Below are 24,876 nucleotides of genomic sequence, written 5' to 3' on the forward strand. Positions count from 1 at the left end.
ATTTTAGTGACTCACTATGCAATTACGTTGAAATCAGGATTATAGTTCCAGTCTTCACAGGTTGCCTTTAAAGTAGATGTAAGCCTCATCACAAAGTTCTCATACAATGTTTGGCGCGGTAATGTAATTAAGAAAGTAATTTTCAATATCCTTAAATCTACAGCTTTCATTAAAATAATGCCCGATGATTCTACCATAGAGACTGTAAATGGCTGTATACATGCAAGCATTTTCCAATGTTGTCCCCTTTAGGAAGACCATCTTGAGCACTGATATGCGGTTGCTTTATAGCACAAGTATGTAAACAGGAGGGTGATGTTAAAGAGGACCCCTTTTTAGAAAAATGACATGAAGACATCCTAAAAAATAGTATACTTGCATACCTCCACCAGGGCTATTAACATAGGGGCTATTGGAGCTGCAGCTCCAGGCCCCTTTCCACAAGATAGGCCCATTTGCCCATAAAAAAAAAAAAAAAAGATAGACTTGTACGAGGATTGTAGGTCGGCGATCAGTCACAGAGACCCCACATTTGGGGAGTAGGTAGCTAAAGACCCACTCCAGCACTGGTTAAAATATGGGGCTGCTATCATCTATGGATACGGGGCTCCTTGCGCAGACTGTCCTAAGCTACATACAGAGCGGTCAGTATAAATACAAGCTGGAACACTCTGCAGCAGACTCAGAGGATGAACTCACATAGCTTATAATAATTATTTTTATATTACTTATGATAATTAACCCCTTGCCACCCAGGCCCATTCTGAGACTTCTCTCCTACATGTAAAAATCATCATTTTTTTTATGCTACAAAATTACTCAGAACCCTCAAGCATTATATATTGTTTTAGCAGACACCCTATGGAATAAAATGGTGGTCTTTGCAATGTTACATGATATTTGCGCAGCAATTTTTCAAACGTTTCATTCATTAAAAAAAAACGCTAAAGTTAGCACGATTTTTTGTTGTGTACTAAGCGATGCTTTACATTTTTTTACAGGTTACATGTTTAGAGTTACAGAGGAGGTCTAGTGCTAGAATTCTTGCTCTCACAGTAACGATGGTGGCGTATGTAATCTGTGTGTATCTGGCTCTGATACTAACCAGTGCCTACCCAGGGACTGACTAGTATCTCTCCCCAGCCTGTCCCCACACACCCTCTCACCTGCTGACCTGTGAATGGGGCAATCACTCCCGCAGTGTTATTGTGTTCTGCCAGTGAATACAATGATTAGTGTTGCTAACTATAGCTGGCAGCACTGATTGTTTTGGGGAAAACTTGACAGGCTGGTTGTACTCAAGTCGGTTAATAGGTTGACTTGTGTAAAACCAGCTAGCCCATACATAGATCAACTATGGCTGGTCTCTGCTTAATTGGTGTAATTTCAATCCATGTATGGCCAGCTTAACCACTACGCAGTCCCTAAACATCCTTCCACAAACCTTTCCATTTTTCATTCCCAGATTACTTCATCCTCCTCTCCTATACATAGTGCCCACTGTCATATCCTCCACACTTCTCTCCTATACATAATGCCCGCTGTCATATCCTCCACACTACTCTCCTATACATAGTGCCCACTGTCATACCTCCAACACTTCTCTGCTATACATAGTGCCCACTGTCATACCCTCCACACTCCTCTCCTGTACATACTACTCACTGTCATACCCTCCATACGCCTCTCCTATACATAGTGCCCACCGTCATAACCTCCCTCCACACTCCTCTCCTGTAATTACTGCTTACTGTCCTACTCTCAACACTTCTCTCCTGTACATAGGGCCCACTGTCATACCCTCCACACTCCTGTAGATATTGCTCACTGTCATACCCTTCACACTCTTCTCTTCTACATAGTGCTCAATGTCATACCCCCTACACTCCTCTGCTGTGCATACTGCCCACTGTCATACCCTAAACACTCCTCTCCTGTACATAGTGCCTTCTGCCATACCCTCTGCACTCCTCTCATGTACGTAGTGCCCACTGTTAGACCCTCCACATTCCTCTCCCTCACCTGCACATACTTCCCACTTTTATACCATTCATACTCCTCCCCTATGCCTCTTACCCACAAAAACTGTTCTTTAAAATTATACTGAATATCCTCAATGTTACCAGCTCTAGAATGGGCACACTTTTGTTAGTTCAACTAAAGGAAATCTCACAGTCCTCATATTTGTTCTGCCCCATTATTAGTACTTATTTAATTTTGTAATTACTATTGTGGTGTATAAAGGAACATAGGGGATGTCAGCTACTCCAGATATAGCACTTGTAAAAAAAGCGTCCCTGAAAATATTTTTGAAATGTTGACAACTATGTACTTAGGCACTGCCCAAGGGCCACAGGTAGGGGGCCCCATGACAGGCGCCTGTGATATTAAAGCAGTAGTAAACTTTTCTAACATTACTACTTTTTAGAGGTCCTGGGGTAGGTTATGCCACAATGTACAATTATGCCCAGCATATTAGCACATTAGGGTACACTTACCTGTCAGACTGAGCCCTCCAGTGCTGTGCTGTGATCAATCTGGCGGGGCCCGAGCACTTCCATCTTCACCCGGTCTTCCTTCTGGGTTCTGTGCCTTCGGACACTTGCCTTGGCCAGGCTGCTTTGATGTCATTCCCACACATGCTCATATGCATCCTCTCTCTCCCATCCCCCCCTTTCTCTCATCCTCCCTCCCTTACCCCTCACACCTCTTTCATCCCCTTTCTCCCTCTCTCCCTCTAATTTGTTATAACAAAAATAGTTTGCATTTTTATTTATTTATTGTTTATAAAAGGCCCCACAAAAATCTCAGCACCAGGCCCACGAAGTTCTTAATCTGGCCCTGACCTCCACGCTGCCTTTCTTTCTCCTTTTTATGATGCCGCTCAGCTGCTTGTACCCTTACTCCCATGCTGCCATTTTGCAAAATTTTCTCCAGGATCAGCTTGCAATATAGTCCTAGAGAACATGCACAAGATGAGCTGCATTAGGACATGAGGCTCATCTAGCCCACCTTCCATATGACATTAAATTTATCTGTTTCAAAAAACAGATGAATGTACCATTGTACGACATATGCACGAAATGAGTCTCATGACGTCATAAACTTTATCTCGTGCATGCACAGTATCTCAAAGATTAGGTAAGAGATCTCCTTGAAGGCACTGATGTTGACTTTGCAGGGGGCATCAGAGCCACTGGGGCTACATCATCAGTGCCTTTAGGGAAACCAGGAAGTGGACACAAGAATAGTAAATAAAAAAACCGTAACAACCCTACATGGCTAGATTAATTCACTTTAGCGTGCAGTAATTTAGCAAATGGGGAAAAAGTTCGGTTTAAGAGTACTGGAGATCAGTTTTGTTGAGATGCGAAGAAAAGTGAAAAGGTATTTTATCATTTTAAAAAAATTGCTTATGATACAGTGTTTTATTAAACTAAATATCATCTTGTTAAACAGGAGGGCCAGCTTTAAAAAAATGTTTTAAAAGTCAGCAGCTGCAAACACTGTAGCTGCTGACTTTTAATAAGCAGACTTACCTGTCCAGGGCGCCCGCGATGTCGGCCACCCGAGGCCGACCCGTCCCTCGGCTCTCGGGTCCCGGCGCCACCATTTCAACTAAGGGAAACAGGCAGTGGAGCCTTGCGGCTTCACTGCCCGTTTCCTACTGCGCATGCGCGAGTCACGCAGTGCTTTGTAAATGGGGCACGCTGTGTTCTGGGACACACAGTTCCCATTACCCAGAAGACGCCGCACGGAGGAGAGAAGAGAGAACATCACCGCGGAGGAGGAATAGGCAGATTAGGACGATATGCCTAGCAACAGGCATTTAAAGTAAGTTTAAAAAAAAAATCCATTTTTTTTTCTAATTTTTTGCTAATTTTTAATGTACTTTTGTTTTTCAGGGTGGCCCTCCACTTTAAAGTGGAAGTAAACTCCCCTATCGTTTTCAGCCAAGGAAGCTGCCATCTTTGCCTCTGTTTAATCTTCGACTGCTACGGTGCTGCACATGTGGTTCGTTATGACACCAGCAATTGGATGGTTTGATAGTTTGGCTGAGAGCACATCCAATGTGCAGTTAGCATTCCCGGCATGCCTTTTTTTTTTTAAAACTGTTTAAATCGATGGGTTTACTTCCACTTTAAAGCTAAGGGAGCCCATAGATGAATCTGCTTTTTTCTATTCAACCAGTCAGTTAAACTAAAATAAAAAATAAAAAATTGATTCCCCCATCCACACGCAATGTAGGTGGGGAAATCCTCCCTACTGAGCTATTCTATTCTGGCAGCAGGGAGACCTCCCTGCCCTCAGAATACACTGATCAGCTTTGCAAGCCTGATCGAGCAGGGAAAATCTGACAGGGCAGTTGTTCTGAAGCTGATCTAACCTCCCTGCCCATACATGGATTGAAATTTGGCTGGTCATGTATGGCTGGCTTAACATCTGCTTAAAGGTGTGCACATATCACTAGACCCAGCATGAAAACCTGACCTTCAGCTGGACATGTCTGAAAGAAATGTAGCACTTTGGACAGCAACTGATGACTGTAAAAACTTCCCAAATGGTGGCTAGGGATGAGCCGAACACCCCCCCGGTTCGGTTCGCACCAGAACTTTCGAACGGACCCCAAATTCGTACGAACTTTAGAACCCCATTGAAGTCTATGGGACTCGAACGTTCGAAATTAAAAGTGCTAATTTTAACGGCTAATATGCAAGATACTGTCCTAAAAAGGGTTTGGGGACCTGGCTCCTGCCCCAGGGGACATGGGTCAATGCAAAAAAAAGTTTTAAAAACGTCCGTTTTGGCGGGAGCACTGATTTTAATGACGATTAAAGTGGAAAAAAAGTGAAATATTCCTTTAAATATGGTGCCTGGGGGGTGTCTGTAGTATGCCTGTGAAGTGCCACGTGTTTCCCGTGTTTAGAACAGTCCCTGCACAAAATGACATTTAACGGAAATAACGTCATTTAAAGCTGCTTGCGGTTTTAATGTTATATCTGGTTCCTGCAATATGGTTGAAAATCATTGAGAAAAATGGCATGGGTAGCCCTCCCTGCCCATTACCAGCCCCTTTGGGTCTTGTACGCATATTAAGGGGAACCCAGTACCCATATTAAAAAAAGGAAATGCGTGTGGCCCCCAGGCCCTATATACTCAGAACAGCAGTATACAGGCGGGGCAAACAAGACAGGGACTGTGTAGGTTTGTTGTTTAAGTTGAATCTGTTTGTAATTTTCAACTGGTACATTTTTAAAGTGTAGCTCCAGTCAAAAAAATAATTTTAAAGCTTTTTGGAAAACATAGGGAAGGGTTATCACCCCTGTATAATTTGTTTTGTCGTCCATCTTTTTTCATCTCACTTGCTGTTGTCTCCTTCCGTTTGCAAGTAGGAGATGTTTGTAAGTTGGATGTTTGAAAGTAGGGGCCTGCCCTATATGCTCTGCAGAAATGGCGGAACAAGGTGTTGGTTTTGCCACAACATTGTAAGCCCTCAAAGTGACTCTTGGTGGGGGCTGGAGCGCCCTGCTGTGAACGATTATATCAAGAATTGTAATTACATGCCATTGTTGAACAGTGGTAGAAAAATTGACCTTTGGTGGTTGTGGTGCTGGTGCCACAACACTATAAGTCCTCACAGTTACTCTGGGTGGGCACAGCAACGGGCCCTCCTGTGAAATATTATATCAAGAATTGTAATTACATGTCCCTGTTAAACAGGGGCAGAAAAATTGGGCCTTAGGCACTGGTGCTGGTGCCACGACACTGCAACCTCTCCCATATACTCTAGTTTTATTGCAGGAATTAGCCCTGCTGCAAAGCATTGCATCAAAAATTGTAATTAAACGCCCCTGTTAAACAGGGGCAGAAAAATTGGGCCTTAGGCACTGGTGCTGGTGCCACGACACTGCAACCTCTCCCATATACTCTTGTTTTATTGCAGGAATTAGCCCTGCTGCAAAGCATTGCATCAAAAATTGTAATTAAACGCCCCTGTTAAACAGGGGCAGAAAAATTGGGCCTTAGGCACTGGTGCTGGTGCCACGACACTGCAACCTCTCCCATATACTCTAGTTTTATTGCAGGAATTAGCCCTGCTGCAAAGCATTGCATCAAAAATTGTAATTAAACGCCCCTGTTAAACAGGGGCAGAAAAATTGGGCCTTAGGCACTGGTGCTGGTGCCACGACACTGAAACCTCTCCCATATACTCTTGTTTTATTGCAGGAATTAGCCCTGCTGCAAAGCATTGCATCAAAAATTGTACTTAAACGCCCCTGTTAAACAGGGGCAGAAAAATTGGGCCTTAGGCACTGGTGCTGGTGCCACGACACTGCAACCTCTCCCATATACTCTTGTTTTATTGCAGGAATTAGCCCTTCTGCAAAGCATTGCATCAAAAATTGTACTTAAACGCCCCTGTTAAACAGGGGCAGAAAAATTGGGCTGATGGCATCATCCAGAAACAGAAATGTTCTTCCAACATATCATCGGAGGAGGAAAAGGATAGACAATCAACATAACAGGACAGTCACTCAGCATCAGCATAGGCAGTCTTGAAGGGATGTGATATTTCAAAAAAAATTATTCGATTACATCAGCTTCAGGTGCTTGGTAGCTGTGGGTGATCCAAGACTGATTCATCTTGATGAAGGTCAGTCGATCAACTGATTCGGTAGACAGGCGCACCCTGTGATCGGTAACAAAGCCATTAGCAGCACTGAAGGTGCGTTCCGAAAGAATGCTGGATGCAGGACAGGCCAGTAGCTCAATTGCATACTGTGCAAGCTCTGGCTAGTGATCCATCCTCAAGACCCAGTAAGCCAGAGGATTTTCGGTGGGAAAGGTGTCCAAGTCTGACCTTGCCCCTAGGTATTCCTGCACCATGTAAATCAGACGCTGGCGATGGTTGCTGGAACCGATCATACCTTGGGGCTGCGGACTAAAAAATTGTCTGTAAGCATCAGTCAGACGGCCACCTTCTCCACCGCTCCTTTTGACCGATGCCTCAGCAACACGTTGTCCAGGACCAGGAGTTTGTAACCTCCCAGTCTCTGGGAACGCGTTGCACAGACCTTTCTGCAAGGCCTCCCGGAGATGTCTCATCCTCTGCTCCCTCTGCGATGGCAAGATAAGGTCGACAACCTTACCCTTGTACCGTGGATCAAGGAGAGTGGCCAGCAAGTAATGGTCCCTCTCCTTGATCCGAAGAATACGAGGATCCTTCCGCAGGCTTTGCAGGATCAGGGAGGCCATGCAGCGTAGGTTAGCTGAGGCATTCGGTCCGGAGTCCTCTGGGTCACTAAGGACAACATGATCCGCAGCTACCTCCTCCCAGCCACGTACAAGTCCACGTGTTTCTTGGGACTCTAAATCATCCCTACAAGACTGCTGCTGCTGATGCTGAGTGCCAGCCTCCACCTCCATGCTGACACAATCATCCTCCTCCTCCTCATGCTCTTCCTGTGTGATGGGTGGCACAGCAGGAACACTGTCTGGATAAAGGGGGCCTTGAGAGACAAGGAAGTCCTCCTCTTCCTGCCTCTGTTCTGCCTCAAGTGCCCTGTCCATTATTCCACGCAGCGTATGCTCCAAGAGGTGGACAAGAGGTACAGTGTCACTGATGCATGCACTGTCACTGCTCACCATCCTTGTGGCCTCCTCAAACGGTGACAGGACAGTGCATGCATCCCTGATCATGCCCCACTGGCGTGGTGAGAAAAAACCGAGCTCCCCTGACCCTGTCCTTGTGCCGTAGTCGCACAGGTACTCATTGATGGCCCTCTGCTGCGTGTGCAGCCGCTGCAGCATGGCCAACGTTGAGTTCCACCTGGTGGGCATGTCACATATAAGGCGGTTCCTGGGCAGGTTCAACTCCTTTTGGAGCTCAGCCAGCCGAGCACAGGCATTAAATGATCGGCGGAAATGCACACAGACTTTCCTGGCATGCTTCAGGACATCCTGTAAGCCGGGGTACCTGCCCAAGAACCGCTGCACCACCAGGTTAAGGACGTGAGCTACACAGGGCACATGGGTCAGTTGTCCCTGTCGGAGGGCGGAGAGGAGGTTGGTGCCATTGTCGCAAACCACCATTCCTGGCTTAAGCTGGCGTGGCGTCAACCACCTCTCGGCCTGCCCCTGCAGAGCTGACAAAACATCTGCCCCAGTGTGGCTCCTGTCCCCCAAACAAACCAGCGCAAGCACGGCATGGCATCGTTTTGCCTGCGTACTTGCGTAGCCCCTGGAACGCCTACGGAGCACCACTGGTTCTGAGGACAGAGCACTGGAAGAGGCCATGGAGGAAGAAGAAGAGGAGGGGGTGGAGGAGAGAGGTGTGCCACAACCAATAGTAGCATTTTGGAGGCGTGGTGGCGGAACAACCTCCAACACTACTGTACCTTGTCCTGCATCCTTCCCAGCTGCCAGAAGAGTGACCCAATGGGCCGTGAAAGACAGGTAACGTCCCTGTCCATGACTGCTGGACCATGAGTCAGCGGTAATATGCACCTTACCGCTGACCGCCCTGTCCAGCGAGGCAAGGACATTGCCTTCCACATGCCGGTAGAGAGCCGGAATCGCCTTCCGTGAGAAAAGTGGTGTTTGGGGACCTGCCACTGAGGAACCGCACATTGTACAAACTCACGGAAAGGGGGGCCAAGTCTACCAACTGAAAAGGCAGCAGTTGAAGTGCTAGCAATTTAGCCAAGCTAGCATTCAACCGCTGGGCATGTGGATGGCTGGGAGTGAACTTCTTTCGCCGGTCCAGCAGCTGGGGCAGGGGCATTTGCCTGCTATAATCGGACGTGGGTGTACTGCTAGCAGAGTGCCCGAAAGCACTTGGCTGTGACACACCTAATTCTACACCTTCATTCCTCTCAGAGCAGGTTTCAGAGAGGACTGAAGGTCTAGTGGGGTTGGAGATGCCAGCTGATGAGGAGCAAGGAGAGGGCCGCTTTGTTCTTTGGTATGGGTCTGTGAGGTACGCTTGCCAACGAGCTGCATGGCAGGTCAACATATGTCTGGTCAAGCATGTGGTGCCCAAGCGGCTGATGTTTTGGCCACGTGAGATACGCTTGAGACATATGTTGCAAATAGCAGCGGTGTGATCTTATGCACTCGTCTCAAAAAAGGCCCACACCAAAGAACTTTTAGAATAACGTGCAGAGGCAGCGCCCTGCACAGGCGGAGCTCTGCGGTGTGATTCAGTCGGTGTGCTGCCCCTAAGCTGGCCCCCGGAGGGCATCCTGCCTCGTTAGACATGTGCCTCCTCCTCCTCCTCCTCCTCTCTCCTACCAGGCACCCACATGGAGTCAGTGCCCTCATCATCCCCTCCCTCTTCATCGCTGTAGCAAACCTGGCAGTATGCTGCAGCTTGTGGAACATGACTGCCAGATTGCTGTCCTTCTTGAGCATCCCCTCTCTCTGCATTCACGCTACTGCCTTCCTCTAGCTGAGTGCTAACTACAAAATACTGGGCATCCTCCTGGAGCATGTACCCAACACTGTGCTCAAAGAGTTCAGGAGACTCCTCAGGAGGACATGGTGGGTCTAGGGAAGGAGTCACTGATGATGACATTGAGAGGAGGGAAGACGATGCGTTGGCAGCTGCTTTGCTAGTACCCTGAGACTGGGTGAGAGAGGATGAGGAGGATGAAGAGGGCTTGGTCATCCACTCTACCAAGTCGTTGGCATGTTGCGGCTCAACATGTCCAGCTGCCGAAAAGAAGGACAAGCGTGTCCCATGGCCACGTGCTGATGACAATGCACCGCGTCCATGACCAGCACTGTTGTCTCTAGACACAGAGCCTGCTTGCCCTCTTTTATCGGCTCGCGCCTGTCTGCCTCTCCTTGCTGGCCTTCCAGACATGGTAATGGCCTGAAGGGAGTTGGGTAAAAAAGCAGTTGGGTAGTGTATATTGTGCTAGAGGCACACAACACCCACTAACTCCTGCAGATGCCTTTATTATAGAACACCAGAGATAAAGGGTTATATACAGATGTATACTGTGCTGTGCTGGAGGCACACACAACTTCCAATAACTCCTGCAGATGGCAAGTGGGCTCAAATAGAGAAGAGCTATGTAGGTGGATATAGCGGTATGTACTGGGTACAGAGCACGCAGACAGCACGCACAAGCTCCTAACACTACTGACTGCAAGCTCTATTATAAAAGATAGATCACTAGCTATATAGGTGAGGTGAATATAGCGGTGTATACTGCGGTCAGGGCACGCAGACAACAACCACTACACAACAGCAAGTTCGAAAATCGGCCGAAAACGATTGGTGTGTACTGTGTTGAAGGTACACTGAACACCCACTGCTTCAGACGCCAACACACTACACAAGGCCGCCGCGCTGGCGGCCTTATATAGTGTGGGGCGTGCACTACACAGCCTGAGCTATGATTGGCCACAGGCATCCTGCCTGTGGCCAATCATGGCTCTCCTCGCTGCTGGCGCTGCGATTGGCCAAGCATGCGGGGTCACAGTGCATGCTTGGCCAATCACGAGCCAGCAATGCACTGCGCCATCGCAGTGCATTGTGGGCCATGAGCGCCACACGAATTTGGCGCGAACGGACCAAAAAGTTCGGACTTCGCCGAACGGGCGAACAGCCGATGTTCGACTCGAACACGAAGCTCATCCCTAATGGTGGCCAACCAAACTTTTTTTTAGATATGTCATGTAAATTCTCAGTGTCTTTTCCAAGGGTGTGTTAAAATTCCATTCCAGCCAAAGATTTTTTTTTAGTTCTGAATAGAGTGAGAAAGGTTAGAATCAGGTTTTCACTGCTCCTCTCGTGTCCAGGCAGGAAACAAAAATACTTTTGAAGAGCAAGGAAGAGTAAGCCCTTGTACACACAGTCAGAAATTCCGACCCCAAAATCCGTCAGATATTTTCCGACGGATTTTGTGCGAAACTGGTGTTGCATACACACGGTCGAACAAAGTTGTCGGAAAATCCAATCGTTCGGAACGTGATGACATTTGTTCATTCTGACGGGACTACGTTCAGCCTAGTAGCCAATAGCTTTCCTCTTGTACTTTGATCTGAGCATGCGTGGCACTTTGTCCAACTGGAATTCTCTACAAACTATCGGAAAAAGTCCGATCTGATTTTGTTGTCGGAAAATTTGAGATCCTGCTTGAAATTATTTCTGTCGGAATTGCCGATCGGATTTTCTGACAATATAATCCGATCGGACCGTTTCCGTCAGAATTTCCGACCGTGTGTACAAGGGCTTAGATCTATTTCAGTTTTTTCTTCCTGGATTCCCACTGGTGGAAATTTCTTTCTACTTCCTTCCTACATTGTACCTTGTGTCCAAATTTGACAGGGTGTCACAGTGTTACATGAGTGAAAGTTAGACTAGATGTATGACACATGTGGTGTTTTTTTTTTTATGCATTGCATTTATGCTTTTTTCTACAGCCGATGCCAAAATGTTTTATTTTGTTTTCCTGTATTACAGTATGTTGTGCTGTGTTTAAATGAAGCATGTTTCATTTTCACTCACTGCACATTAGGACAGTGTGCTGGTGTGAACTGGGCCTATTGGAATCAATATATTTCAGCATGTCATTAAACTGGTCCTGAATCGAGTAAAGCAGTCCAATATATGTCCTAATGTCTCTAGCAGAGGTACAGATAGCAATAAAAACCTAACTGTCCTTCACTGCTCAAAACAGAACAAAAGGTTTTAGCTGCATTTAGGCTTCAACTTGACATTTTTTTATCAAGACATCAAATTCATATTCAGCCATTAAGTACAATATCCTGGAATTAAACAATTTCTCCATACAATTGAAAAAAATGTTCCATGTAACTATTTGAGATTAGGGACATTCTCTATTCCTTCATCTAGAATTAAATATTTTTTTTTTATTGAAGTAAATTTGAAGTATTCTCATGTAGATTACCTATTTTTTAACAGCATATTCATTTATTCTATAGAACCGTGCATAATTTCTGACCATGCCCTAATTACAATGACATTATCCTTTTCACGCCAGAATTCAAAGGCTTGGCTCCTTACTAAGTGATGCTATAATTACAGAGAAAATAGCAGCTTCCCAGAGGTTGCCACAATGAGGATGTTGGAAGCACATACATGTTCAGGGGGACAGCTGGACGTTATTGATTTCTAACTGAAATGTTATTTGATTTTAAGAGATAACATTCTATGAGGATAGCAACAAATCTGAAGTGATTCTGGCCTGAACGCTCCAATATAAGACACTGGCAAGATGGTACTTAAAGCGGAGGTCCACCCTAAAGTGGACCTTCCACTCATCGGAACCCTCCCCCCCTCCGGTGCCACAATCGGCACCTTTCAGGGGGGAGGGGGGTGCAGTTACCTGGATAATCCAGGTAACTGCACCCACTTCCGGGATAGCTCTCTGCGGAAAGGGGCGTAACGTACGCCCCTTTCCGCAAGTGCCCGCCCCTTCCCGCAAGTGCCCCGCTGCCTGCTGGGAAACACACAGATCCCAGAGGCAGCGGGGAGCGTCCTTATTGCGCAGCGCGATTAGGGAACCGGGAAATGAAGCCGAAAGGCTCCATTTCCTGATTCCCATACCCAAGATGGCGGCGGCAGGACCCGACAGGCGACCTAGAGATCGGCTTCGGGTGCCGACATCGCGGGCGCGCTGGACAGGTAAGTGTCACTATTTTAAAAGTCAGCAGCTGCAGTATTTGTAGCTGCTGGCTTTTAAAAAAAAAAAAATGCGGAGTCCCGGTGGACTCCCGCTTTAAAATCAGCAGAGATAGAGGGTCAATTTTAGGAATTATCTCTTTACCCCCTAAACACCCACACACAGGGGAAATGCTGAAATGTGATTCAATTGAATATTTAATCCCCTTTAATGAATAAACACCTAGAATTTTGCTTTGGTTATCAATTTTCATTACAGAAATCAATTCAACCTTCTTGTAATTCAAATTATATAAAAGTTCAAAAAGAGATAAGGCGTCTCACACAAAAACAGCCACACAATGAGAAGCCAAGCAGCATTGTATTGCAAAAGTTAGAAAAAGTTTTATTTAATAACAATTTAAAGCCACTGTAAAAAAATGTCTCCATCCAACACCACTTCAAATCATGACAACATTGTCATAAAGAACCTGACCGGGCACCATGGAACACATGCACACTGCACAAAACTATAAAAAAAATCCATGGCCCTTGCCACTTCCCAGTACTACAGATCTCTTGCCCTATGTTTGCCCCCTCTCATGCTACCCACTACTCTAATCTATTAGAGTCTTGCTAAACAAGGTGTTTGTTGTCTGTCTTTAAGCTGGCCATGGATGGTTCAAAGCTCGCCCAGTTCAGCAGGAACAATGTAAGTACAGGTTGATTGCACCCAAGTTAATCCATCAATTGACTTGGATCGACTAAGGTACAACCAGCATGACGAATTTTTAGAATGCGATTCTTGCCAGCAGCTATGGCCGCTAGCAGAAATCCCTGTGTTCTCAAAGCTAGGAAAGCTCCTAGCACTGGGAGAACACAATAGTTCAGTGGGAGGGATTTTACCATCAGCACTGGCTGTGTTGATGGTTGAATCAAACGATTGTGGTTGCAGGAAAGAAAATTGTATCATCTATGGCCAGCTTTAGATGCCTGTAAAATTGAATAGGGTCAGCTGAGCTCTATTCATATTGGTGAAGACCATGTAAAAACTAGACACGTGCATTCTTTTTCGTCCGAATTTCAGGTATTTTCGTTATCATTTGTTAAAACGATAACGAAAGCATAGAATACAAAAAATGAAAGATCCAACATAAATAAATGCTTTATTTTCATTTTCGTTTTGACACAGTTCGATACAGATAGGAGATTCAACGTGACTCTGACAATAACAATCTGTGTCTACTGAACCTGTATCCATTCATTCACACAGGGGCAACATGACTTCCAGCGTGACTTTGGGAGGCAACTTGGACACAAATTGAGTGTGAATCACAGCGCGACTTACAACACAATTTTAAAGTAAAAAAAAACGGCATGGGTTCCCCTTCAAGAACATACCAGGCCCTTCGGGTCTGGTATGGATATTAAGGGAAACCCTGCGCCAAAAAAAAAAAAATGGCGTGGGGGTCCCCCTCAAAATCCATACCAGACCCTTATCCAAGCACGCAACCTGGCAGGCCACAGGAAAAGGGGGGGACATGAGAGCACCCCCGAACCGTACTAGGCCACATGCCCTCAACATTGAGAGGATGCTTTGGGGGTAGTCCCTCAAAGCACCTTGTCCCCATGTTGATGAGGACAAGGGCCTCATCCCCACAACCCTGGCCAGTGGTGGTGGGGGTCTGCGGGCGGGGGCTTATCAGAATCTGGAAGCCCCCTTTAACAAGGGGACCCCCAAATCCTGGCCTCCCCCGTGTGAAATCGTATACCCCTACCATTTCACCAAAAAAGTGACAAAAGTGTTAAAAATGACAGGAGACAGTCATTGACAAGTCCTTTATTAAAGTCTTTTTTCATCTTCTTTCTTCTGGTCTTCTTCCTTATTCTTTTCTTCATCCTTCGGTTTCTTCCTCCATCTTCTTCTTCCTCGGATGCTCTTATTCCTCCGATCAGCTTCTTCTTGCTCTGGTGTTCTTGTCCAGCATCTTCCTCAACGGCGTCTCTTCTTGATTCTCGAGCCTCTCCGTGCAATGGGAGGTTCCCGATGTGTGACACTTCTCTTCTTCTGACAGTTCTTATATAACAGAGGGCGGGGGTCACCCGGTGACTCCGCCCCCCTCTGATACACGACCCCATGCATCAGAGGGGGCGGAGTCACCGGGTGGTGCTGCTCTCCGTGGTAAAAGTCCTTGTTAAAGGGGGCTTCCAGATTCCGATAAGCCTGCAGACCCCCACAACCACCGGCCAGGGTTGTGGGGATGAGGCCCTTGTCCTCATCAACATGGGGACAAGGTGCTTTCGAGGGGCTAGCCACAAAGCATCCTCCCAATGTTGAGGGCATGTGGCCTGGTATGGTTCAGGAGGGGGGGGGGCTCTCTCATCCTCCCCTCTTTTCCTGCGGCCTGTTCGGATAAGGGTCTGGTATGGATTTTGAGGGGGACCCCCACGCCATTTTTTGGGCGCGGGGTTCCCCTTAAAATCCATGCCAGACCTGAAGGGCCTGGTGTGGATTTTGAGGGGGACCTCCCGTAATTTATTTTTTTTTTGGCGTGGGGTTCCCCTTAAAATCCATGCCAGACCTGAAGGGCTCCCATTAATATCCAATATTAAGGGGATATTAATCTTTTTTTTCTTAATGCTAATGCTAATGACCTGTGTGCAATGCAAAAAGCCTTAAAAAAAACCCATAGAAGACGTACAACATTAGAATCCTACTATAGCTTGTAGTCGAAATATTAGACCGGGAATGTATGATTGCAGCATCATACAGTGAGTTTCGCTGCTCCGTCGAATCTTCTTTAAACATTCGACAGACACCATAAGCCGTCAATGACAGATTCGACCGTAATTCTTTCGGATTTCTGGACAAATGCAATTTTTTAACGAAAAACTAAATAAATAAAAACGAATTTCAGGAATAACTAAATAAATGTATTTTTCAGACGAAAACGAAATTCCAAAACGAAATATTTCAGTCTGCACATGTCTAGTTAAAACTAAAAGTGTGAAATGTCCACTGCTGGGTGACATTATGTAATGTAGGACCTTTACTTGTCCACAAACGTAGAAAAGGTTTTTGCAAGGGGGATTATGAAGGAAACTTTAAAAGTAGTAATCTGTAAAGAAAATATGTTAGCCAAAATCTTGACTCTAAAGCTATAGCTAAGGCAAACAACCTTTTATCCCAGTTATTACTCAACAGTTATTAGCTTCAACAGAACTAGGAAAGTATGCCTATTATCACTGCTATTATCATTGCCTATTGTCACTACCATTATCATTGCTTTTCTCCCAGTTTGGGATAGCAGCTATTTGTAAAATGGCCATTCCACCCAGGTCTCTCTACGAATCCGATACACCTACCCTAAACTTTGTTTAAAGGCCAAAAACATATTTCTAAACTTCATGTGACAAGATAAACTTTTAGGAGACTTGTTACTTTTTCAGTGCCAAAATTAATGGAATGAATCAGCTTGACAAATATCTAGGACAACTTTTGGATGTACCACCTAATTTGGATTGTAGATTGAAACTGTTATATATATATATATACTTTAAAGAATGAAAAGAATGGAACAAAGTAGCTTACATTCTCTGTTCTCACATATTTCATTGCTTTAGAATAGATTTCTAACAGTATTTCAAAACGGCAAGGCTTAAAAGCTTTAAAAATAAAAAAGTATAGAAAAGAAGAAAATGATATGTGGCACACTGCTGACAACCTTAAAAAGATTATATAATTTATTAAAAATCACATATAAAAATACCAAACTAGCTTTGTGAAATTGATATAGGAAAGTAGCTAACCTTTTCTTTCTTTTTGCTCTTCTTACTTACGTATTTACTAATACAGTGCCTTGCAAATGTATTCACCTCCTTGGCTTTTTACCTATTTTGCTACATTACAACTTTCAGTTCAATTTTTTTTAATGTGTGATTATATGTGATGGATACACAATAGTCTAAGTTGGTGAAGTAAAATTAGAAACATATATACATACATACACGATTTTTCAGAAATAAAAAACTGATAATTGGCATGTGCATCTGTCCCCTTTGTTATGAAGCCCATAAAAAGCTCTAGTGCAACCAATTACCTACAGAAGTCACATAATTAGTGAAATGATGTCCACCTGTGTGCAATCTAAGTGTCACATGATCTGTCATTACATATACACACCTTTTTGAAAGGTCCCAGAGGCTGCAACACCTAAGCAAGAGGCAGCACTAACCAATCACTGCCATGAAGACCAAGGAACTCTCCAAACAAGTAAGGGACAATGTTGTTGAGAAGTACAAATCAGGGTTAGGTTATAAAAAAATATCCAGATCTTTGATGATCCCTAGGAGCACCATCAAATCTATCATAACCAAATGGAAAGAACACAGCACAACAGAAAACCTTGCAAGAGATGGCCGCACACCAAAACTCACAGACCAGGAAAGGAGGGCATTATTCAGAGAGGCAGAACAGAGACCTAAGGTAACCCTGGAATAGCTGCAGAGTTCCACAGCAGAGACTGGAGTAACTGTACATAGGACGCCCATAAGCCGTATGCTCCATAGAGTTGGATTGCAGAGTGGCCAGAAGAAAGGCATTACTTTCAGCAAAAAAAAAAAAATGGCACATTTTGAGTTTGCGAAAAGGCATGTGGGAGACTGCCAAAATGTATGGAGGAAGGTGCTCTTGTCTGATGAGACTAAAATTTAACTTTTTGGCCATCAAAGAAAATGCTATGTCTGGTGCAAACCCAACACATCACATCACTCAAAGAATACTATCCCCACAGTGAAACATGGTTGTGGCAGCATCATGCTGTGGGGATGTTATTCAGCAGTTGGGACTGGGAAACTGGGAAACAGAGTTGAGGGAAAGATGAATGGTGCTAAATACAGGGATATTCTTGAACAAAACCTGTACTACTCTGTGGGTATGATATGAGGCTAGGATGGAGGTTCACCTTTCAGCAGGACAATGACCCCAAACACATTTGAGTGGTTTAAGGGGAAACATGTAAATGTGTTACTTAAAGAGCGCTGTACACAAGCGCAAACCATCCAACTTGAAGGAGCTGGAGCAGTTTTGCAAGGAGGAAATGGGCAAAAATCCCAGTGGTAAGATGTGGCATAGAGACTTATCCAAAACAACTTGGAGCTGTGATAGCCACAGAAGGTGGCTCTACAAAGTATTGACTTTAAGAGGGTAAATAGTTATGAACATTGACTTTCTGTTATTTTCTCCTATCTGTTTGCTTCACAATAAAAAAAAAAAATCAAAGTTGTGGGCATGTTCTGTAAATTAAATGATACAAATCCTCAAACAATCCATGTTAATTCCAAGTTGTGAGGCAACAAAACACGAAAAACGTCAAGGGGGGTGAATACTTTTGTAAGGCACTGTATGTGAATTCTGACCCCTGAGTAATTAATCTTGAATTGCTCTCATCTTTGTTTATTCTCAAAGCCTAACTCCAGCTAATTATTTTACTTTATTTTACTTTTTTAATTTTGGATAGACTGAGACATAATTAATATTTTGTTAGACTTTTAATTCTGCCCTTGTCCCCATTGCAGAGATTTTCTTGCACTTGCTGTACAATTTGTAGAACCTTCCTAGGGACAGGAAGGGACAAACAGCAATAAAAATATTGTCAGAGGTTCTAGCCCTGCCACACTTGATTTATTTCTAATAAAGAAAAATCTCACTAATAGGGATACAGACAGCAGGAAAAACCCAAGAGGTTCTAAACACTCCTTTTCTGTTCAAAGTTAAGCTCATCTGGCTGTAGCTGGACTTGAAGTGTTTTTTAAGGCCAGAAAAATCTCACCCAAGAAAGTATACACAAAATTTAGCTTTGGAGAGGTGCTTTCCCTTTTTCTGCAAATTGTTGAAATCGACTTGTCTTCCCCATTGGAGTTAAAATATCAAATTTTCTCAATTAAGGTTGATGCTGCTAGTGCTGACATTCTATTTCCCTTATTTACTCAGATTTCAGAAAACTTGAGTTCAAGAACCCATCAAAATTTTCATGTGGTAAAAGATTTTGGCATAGATTTTGAAATTGATCAATATACGAGAATTTGTACCACTACAAAAAGGCCAAATGTGGGGGAGGAGTCCCTTCTTTGGCAGCCACGTTCCCTGTATATATAGGGAGCTAGAGACAATGGTCAGGTGCACCTGCCATACAATTTGGGCCAGTGAAGTTATATATGTGGACCAGCCATTAGGATTTTTACTTCTGGTCATTCAAGGTTAGTAACACTTGTCTCTCTTTGTGGGAGAATCTGGACATGGTTTCTAGATACCTAAAGGGGATTATACGTTATGGTGTAATACTTATGGTGCAATACTTACAATGCCGTGAATAAGTATTCATACACCTTTTATACACATTTTGTCATGTTACAACCAAAAACGTAAATGTATTTTATTTGGATTGTATGTGATAGACCAACACAAATTGGTGCGTAATTGTGAAGTAGAAGAAAATGATAAATGGTTTTCAATGTTTTACACAAATAAATACTGTATTTATTGGCGTATAACACTCACTTTTTCACCATGAAAATTGGGTGCAAATAGCATGCACGTGTTATACGCCGATACTTCAATTTTAGCCGAGGCCTGTCAGGTCATATACAGTGAGACTCTCCTGTTTACTTGGTGGCCTCTGTAATAGGAAAACCTATCTCCTGGGCTGCCTTTGGACCACTGTCTATCATAGGAGATTCTCACTGTTTGTAATCTGTAATTGCTTGTCCTGCCCCCCTCCCTTTCCCCTCTAGGCTGCAGATGGGCACTGATGGCAATGGTGAGGCTGCTGCTCTGATGGCAATGGTGAGGCTGCTGCATTGATGTGGACTGATGAGGCTGCATTGATGGCACTTGTGAGGCTGCACATGGGAATTGATCATGCTGCACTGATGGCAAAGGTGGGGCTGCAGATGGGAACTGACCCTTATTTTGCTTCAAAGTTCCTTATTTAAAATGTAAGTTTTTTTCATGAAACTTCCCTCTTAAAATGAATGTGAGTGTTATATGCCTGTGCGTGCTATACACCAATAAATATGGTATGTGAAAAGTGTGACGTGCATTTATATTCAGCCCCCTTTACTCTGATACTCCTAACTAAAATCTAGTGGAACCAATTGCCTTCAGAGGTCACCTAATTAGTAAATAAAGTCCACCTGTGTGTAATTTAACCTCAGTAAAAATACAGCTGTTCTGGGAACCCCTCAGAGAGAACCTTTTTGAACAAACAGTATCATGAAGGCCAATGAAAACACCAGACAGGTCAAAGATAAAGTTGTGGAGAAGTTTAACCACTTGCCACCCACCATATAGCAGAATGACGGTGGAAAAGTGGTTTATTTATCCTGAACAGATGTCTTATGATGTGATCAGGATAAAACAGCCAGCATTCACCCACGCCCTGACACACCACAACTTCGATCGTAGTATGAAACCTTTGACAGAGGTTTCTTACCACGTGATCAGCTGTGACCAATCACAGCTGATCATCACATGAACCAGGAAATGCCGGTAAATGGCGGAGGTTCACCACGTGATCAGCTGTGACCAATCACAGCTGATCATCACATGAACCAGGAAATGCCGGTAAATGGCGGAGGTTCACCTTCCAGCAGGACAACGACCCTAAACATACAGCCACAGCTACAATGAAATGGTTTAAATCAAAGCATATTGATGTGTTAAATTGGCCCAGTCAAATTCCAGACCTAAATCCAATTGAGAATCTGTGGCAAGACTTGAAAATTGCTGTTCATATACGGGGGCTACACACGTATGTGTTCGCTTCTGCACGCGAGCTCGTCGGGACGGGGCTTGTTTAAAAACTTTTTTTTATTTTACCTTTTTATTTTTATTTTTACACTGTTCTTTTAAAAAAAAATTTGTTAACATCCCTTGTAATAGAAAAAAAAGCATTACAGGACCTCTTAAATATGAGATCTGGGTAAAAAAGACCTCAAATCTCATATTTACACTACAATGCAATTAATTTGAAAAAGGAACAGTACCGCAAGTTGCATTTTTACGTTACTTTTGCCTGCAATGATATGGAGATGGGTGGGGGCCATCTTCCCCTCACTCAACTCCCTTCCAAGCCAGGAGAAGGATCCGATCGCCTCGCCCTGCAATGATATGGCACAGGAGGCATGGGGGGGCCCCTCTCCCGCCACGGATAAAAGTGATCTTGTGGCAAATCGGACCGCCCACTGAAGAATATCTGCTGCATAACAACGGTATTGCTCTTCAAATTAGCGATGTAAAACTGCGGCAGGCGGTCTGTAAGTGGTTAAAGCAGTAATACAATTAAAAATAATGCTGCCAGGCAGGGTTTTTTCTTCCATAAACACATCTTCCTGCTTGTCAGAAGTAATGTATACTTGTAGTATAGTCCCATTGGTGAGTAATACATTGATCCATTAGTATATATTGATGGGAAAGAATCCAGGATTGTAGGACACAAGGAGCCACTGCTGTGTGTGCATCCACCAACCAGGGGAGAGGATTATATATGCTTACGAGAAGGTAGCATCAATCAGGAATGTAATATCTCTATCTCTGGATAGAGAGTGGTGCAATTCCTCCTCCTCAGCTGAGCCAGCTCAGGCAACCTTGACCCAGCATGTGAGAATATGGATCAAGAGGGCAATGTCCCAGATGGTAAAAAAAAAAAAACCTCCTTCACCAAAGAACCACCAAAGGGTCTGGTATGGATTTTGGTGGGGACCATGCGCCATTTTAAAAAAAATTATTGACGAAGGGCCTGGTATGGACTTGGATGGAACCCATGCTGTTTTTTTTTCATAGATTTTTCACCTATATTGCCAGAAGACGGGAATACATTACAGCTGCAGGTAGGTTTACATATTTTTTTTTCCTTTAGAAATGTCATTATTGTTGCGGTTCTGTTCTATACATAGCACATAAGCACCACTTTACAGGCAGACTAAGGGGAGCCCCCACCCTCCCGGGCATGATATTTAAAGGAATATTTCGTTTTTATTGTTTCACTTTAAACATTATTAAAATCACTGCACCTGAAAAAAAAAAGATTGTTTTAAAAAGTTTTTTGCATTGATACATGTCTCCCAGGGCAGCACCCGGGTCCCCATACACTTTTTAATGGAAATAACTTGCATATAAGCCTTTAAAATGAGGACTTTTGATTTTTCATTTTTCGTGTCCCATAGACTTTAATAGGGTTTGCATGTTCACTAGAACCTTTTGCCTGTTCGAGGTGTTTTGGTGCAAACCAAATCGGGGGGGGGGGGGGGGGATTCCTTTATAGTGACCCTGTCATCATGCATGTAAAACCATACCTGTAAAAGAGAAGGAAATATACGTACTTTTCCAGTAGCCCATTTGTTCAAATAATGCTTCTTCACTGCCCTCTGGCCACTGCAAGTATTCAGCCAGTCGGATGAGTCAAATACCCTTTTTCCCTGCCGCAGTCAGTGGTTCTGCCACTGGCTCTTACATACTATAGTGACATATGAACCACTAGGAAAAAGGGTACGCATTTGATGCCATGGTACAGCAAAGAAGCAGTATTTCAACAAATGGGTAAGTATATTTCCTTTTCTTATATAGGTATGCATTTATTTAAAACATTTTGAAGCAAACCTGTACTTTGGCCATTTAATGCACAGGTAGTGCTAAATACCGTAACTGGAATTTTCAGAAGCAGAACTCAGCAATGGGAGCCTCCAGGTTTTTCTCATGTGCAAAAAAGTTCCTCAAAAGTGGGACTTTAATGGATCACGAACAAAAAATGATTCTTGTAAAATAGAAAATGTATTGTTGAATAAGTATTAGTATTACACAATACGTGATATATGATAAAAACAAACTCATGGTGAAAAGAAACGACATGGGACAAAAACTGGAATAACCCAATTCCACTGTAGGAGGGACAGAGGACATCCAACGCGTTTCAACAGATAGAGTAGAAGTCTTCTTCAGGGTCAACGGGCTAAAGAATTCTAGATATGTGTAATTAATCTACAATGGTAATATAAGCATAATTACAAACAGCATGAAACATGCCACAAATTATGTACATATGTCACATACATGAGGTTTTTCTCATGAGCTGTTACATGCTCACACTTGCCTTTAACATTTCTAAAGTTGATCAGTATCCACTGAATAATTCAATAACTAGAAAGCATCCCTCAAGCTAACATTGTTTTACAATCGCAGCTTCTGTTGAAATAGAAAAAAAAAAAGAATATATTGGACTCATATATATAAAAATTGCAGTAAAAGTCTTCGATGTACTTTATATGATGCCATTTAAAATGTCTCCACTCTGTTCTTTATTGGCTTGTTCACTTTGTGACTGTTATTTATGGCACCTTCACACTGGCTACACCTGCCACTTTTCCTACACCACTCAGAGACATTTTCCTGCTGTTCAACTTTTGACTTCTCCCAAGCAGCAATTGGGGGTCTTCGAAGTGAGAGGATGTAACAGCTTCAGGTCTCAGGAACACGCAGCTGAAATTACCAGCAACAATAGATTAGTGCTTCCAAATACGATGCAGCTGGCAAGAGAGACAACTGGCTGCATTTATACCTCGCTAGAGCATGCTCAGTTATTTAAATAGCTTTTAGCATTATACTGCTAACTTACTGAGATGTTTAGCCAGAAATCATTTGCTGTTTCTGTGCCAGTAATGTACTTGAGGTAAGAGGCAAAATAACAGGGAAAGAAGCAGTATATATTTATTTTAAAATTCTTCTACTTCCAAGCTGTCTGTGTTCGTGGCAGATTACACCTCTAAAGCTTTTTTGTTCTGCAAGGATCCCTGAAAGCCTCTGTAATCTAGAGCAGTGGTTCTCAACCCTGTCCTCAAGTACCCCCAACAGGCCATGTTTGCAGGGTTTCCTTTATCTTGCACAGGTGATTTAAAAGGGTCGTAACCCCCCTTTTAATTTACCTGAGCCCTAGAACTTGACCCACAGGAGCACGCTGTCTTTCTGCCCAGGGTTCTCAGCTCCCCTTCCCCTTATGACAGTCTCGATTGGATAGATTGATATCAGCGCAGCCATTGGCTCCTGCTGCTGTCAATAAAATCCAATGACGCGGGCGCCAGGGAGAGGGGGGCGAGTCCTGCATTCGGCTTCTATGGACGCCGAATGCTGGACTCAGGAGCATGCCGGCAAGGTAACCCCCGGGAGAGCTTCTCTAAGGCGGTTATCTGATGCGGGGAGGAGCTGCAAGAGCCACCGGGTGACCCCAGAAGGGCAGGTTCGGGGCCACTCTGTGCAAAACGAGCTGCACATGGTAAGGAGGTAAGTATGATATATATGTTATTTTTATTTTATTTTTAAAACAAACCCTTACAATCACTTTAAGGCGTGGTTCACATTGATGCTATTTTGAAGTCGCACTACTCGATTTCAAAGTGGCAAGGTCAGCGCGATTTCAGATGCTACTTGATAGACATCTTTGTGGCTTCATGCACAGATGTCTATTGAAGTCACACCTTAAATTGGCAAAAGTAGCACAGGAGCTACTTTTGCAAATTGGTGCGGCGCCGCAAAATCGGTGTCGCACTGTTTGGAACAGTGCCATTGCCGCCAATAGGCTGCAACTTGTCATGCGATTTGATCACATCATCTATATATATATATATATATATATATATATATATATATATATACAGTGGCTTGCGAAAGTATTCGGCCCCCTTGAACTTTTCAACCTTTTGCCACATTTCAGGCTTCAAACATAAAGATATAAAAATTTTATTTTTGTGAAGAATCACCAACAAGTGGAACACAATTGTGAAGTGGAACGAAATCTATTGGATTTTTGAAACTTTTTTAACTAATAAAAAAAAGAAAAGTAGGGCATGCAAAATTATTCGGCCCCCTTGCGTTAATACTTTGTAGAGCCACCTTTTGCTGCGATTACAGCTGCAAGTCGCTTGGGGTATGTCTCTATCAGTTTTGCACATCGAGAGACTGAAATTCTTGCCCATTCTTCCTTGCAAAACAGCTCGAGCTCAGTGAGGTTGGATGGAGAGCATTTGTGAACAGCAGTTTTCAGCTCTTTCCACAGATTCTCGATTGGATTCAGGTCTGGACTTTGACTTGGCCATTCTAACACCTGGATACGTTTATTTGTGAACCATTCCTTTGTAGATTTTGCTGTATGTTTGGGATCATTGTCTTGTTGGAAGATAAATCTCCGTCC

This window comes from Lithobates pipiens, unplaced genomic scaffold, assembly GCF_037356315.1.
Source record: "Lithobates pipiens isolate NorthernLeopardFrog02 unplaced genomic scaffold, aLitPip1_a1.2 Scaffold_16, whole genome shotgun sequence".
Lineage (NCBI taxonomy): Eukaryota > Metazoa > Chordata > Amphibia > Anura > Ranidae > Lithobates > Lithobates pipiens.